This window comes from Priapulus caudatus, unplaced genomic scaffold, assembly GCF_000485595.1.
Source record: "Priapulus caudatus unplaced genomic scaffold, Priapulus_caudatus-5.0.1 Scaffold1269, whole genome shotgun sequence".
Taxonomy (NCBI): domain Eukaryota; kingdom Metazoa; phylum Priapulida; class Priapulimorpha; order Priapulimorphida; family Priapulidae; genus Priapulus; species Priapulus caudatus.
This window is the reverse complement of record NW_014578330.1, coordinates 55,583-58,082: the sequence shown is the minus strand read 5'-3', so window position 1 is coordinate 58,082 and position 2,500 is coordinate 55,583. Positions and strand designations below refer to the sequence as shown.

Genomic DNA, 2,500 nt, shown 5'->3' with positions numbered 1-2,500 from the left:
GCTGCTGATCACAGGTGAATCTAGGGCAGCTGCGCTTCCACCGATGGCAACCCAGACAGACTAATTGCTAATTTAATGCTAATCGCTTGGCGGAGGAGGAAAGAGAGCGCAGCTTCCGATCGTGGCTGTCGTGCATCGCCGTGGCAATCGTGCGTTGTGTGGTGCGGTCCGCCGTGTCTGTGTGTGTCTGTGTGGGGGTTGGGTCACTCACTCGGCCTTGTTACTCTGCTGATGACAGAGTACCAGTGCTCCCTGCTTCCCCTCCAGCCGCCCTAACTCAAATCGAGTGCAGCTCGATAAAGGGTTTGTGCTGATGTGCACTCCTGCCTCCCCCTCCTCCCTTTCTCCTTTCTCCTCCATTGTCATTCCTTATGCTCCCCTGTTATTTCTTCCATCCTTTCTCTCTCGTCCCTCCTTAGTCCTTACCTTCTCTTCTTCCCCATCCCACCTCCTCCCGTGTTTTCCTTCCTCCACCTACCTCCTCTATTCTCTCCTTTCTCTGGTTCCATCCTCCCCCTCCGTCCTTCCCCTTCCTCCTGCTCCACCCTCCATCCTCCCTCCTCCTTCTTCCCTCCTTTGTTCTCCCCTTCCTCTTCCATCCTCTCTCCTGCCCCATCCCCGCACCTCACCCTCCTGCCTCCTCCATCCTCCCCCTCTCTCTCTCCCTCCAATGGAGCGTGAATCCACGATTGTATTAAATGATATTGCCGTGGCGACTCAGCGAGCGTCTGGTTGGCGTCTGCTAGCTTGCGACCAGATGAATTGCCATGGTGATGGGACGCGCGCACGAGTGCACTCGAGGCTCCACCATTCATCCCCGCGCTGCTACTGATATTATATATATATATATATATATATATAATTATGATCACTGGTAAATAAAAACAGATTTATTGTTCTTTGTTCCTTGCTATTCAGTCCCTGGTATGATTTATAGAGCTGAAAAGCACACGTACTATTATTGCGATGCTACGAACATGAACAGACTCGGCTGCTGTATTAGCAATGGCCTGGTAATCGCTGCACTAATGTATATTGATGTACCGGCGTGTGTTGTCCAACCTCCTTCTCGTTGTCAATCTCTGCTAAGACTCTAAGACCTTGACTTTTGGTCGTCTGACTAAAATGGCAGCTGAGTAAGATTAGGGGGTGGCCACAGTGCTTTAGCTGACACAATCAGTCCAGTAATTGTGTATAGATTGGTGGAGACAGCCAGCAAAGGGAGGGGGAAGGGGGCGGTCGCTATAACGGGGCGCCAGTAGCAAATTAAATGCGGCAGTCATCATCGTTTAAGGATGCGGAGGGTGAGGGCAATCAGCATTCGGGGCTTCCTTGCGTGCAGCGAGGTGGGGTGGGGTCGCGGTGGTGGCTGTGCATGGCGATGCGCGTGGGTGCCATAAGGGGCTTTCCTTGTGTGCCGGGCAGGGCGGGGTGGGGTTGCTGCGTTGGAAGGTGCACTGGTGCAACAGGGCCTTCGCTTGTGTGCGGGTGGGCGGGTTGGTGTGCGGGGGTGGTGCGGCTGCAAAGGAGCTTCCTTGTGTGGGGCGGGCGGGAGCGCGTGGCGAGGTGGTTGGTAGGGTTGCTTGCCAAACAGGGGCTTTCCTTGTGGTGGGGTGGGCGGGTGGTGGGCTGGGGTGCGAGTGGCGATGCCAACAGGGCTTCCTTGTTTGGGGCGGGCGCGGGGAGGGGTGGGGTGCGGTGGGTGCCAAAGGCTTCCTGTGTTGTGGGGCGGGGCGGGTCCGTGCGGGTGTGTGGTGGGTGGTGGCCAACAGCTTGCCTGTGTGGGGCAGGGTAGGGTGGGGCAGGGTAGGGTCCAACAGGGCTGTCTTGTCTGTGCGGGCAGGGCGCGGTGGGGTGTGGTGGTCTCACAACAGGGGCTGCCTTGGTGGGGCAGGGCCGGGGCTGGGTGTGGTGGGTGCAACGGGGCTGCCTTGTGTGGCGGGCAGGGCGGGCTGGGTGTCAGTGAGTGCAACAGGGCTGCCTTGTTGGGCAGGGCGCGGCTGGCGTGTGACGTGGTGTGTCCCGGTGCCAACAGCGGCAAATTTAGCGTGTCGCCATAGATAGGGAATCGACGTGGGAGTGACATGAGTCGTCGCGTCCGCCGTCAGCCCCGGGCTGGACTCAGCTCTCACACAGCCACACTAGTCTGCTGTTCGCCTACCTAGCATGGATAGAGCCCTGCGTCGGGGGACGTTTCGTCGCGCAAGCATTTAGTCGTAATCATTAGCACTGTCATTAAATAAATATTATAGCACTATATTATGACACTCCTCCTGGTGGTGATATTAGCCTTGCGACTGCACGCTGTTGTCAGACACATCGTCACATAGTTTTATGTAGCCAATGAGCTCTAAAATCACGTAAAATTTCAATGTTGCTAACATCTTGATACAAGTTATTAATGTTATGTCGAGCATAACTTACGACCTTTGATAGTTATGATTAGGTTCTATTACGTGTTTATGTTCTCAAAATTGGGCTTTTTATTCGTAACATCTCT

At 55.2% G+C, this 2,500-nt stretch overlaps 1 protein-coding gene across 1 annotated transcript in view; it reads left to right on the top strand.

Moving 5' to 3' along the window:
- The window catches only part of LOC106816046 (serine/threonine-protein kinase DCLK2-like), a 24,810-nt gene that overhangs the window by 869 nt on the left and 21,441 nt on the right, over window positions 1-2,500 (top strand). The gene's annotated exons all lie outside the window — the stretch shown is intronic.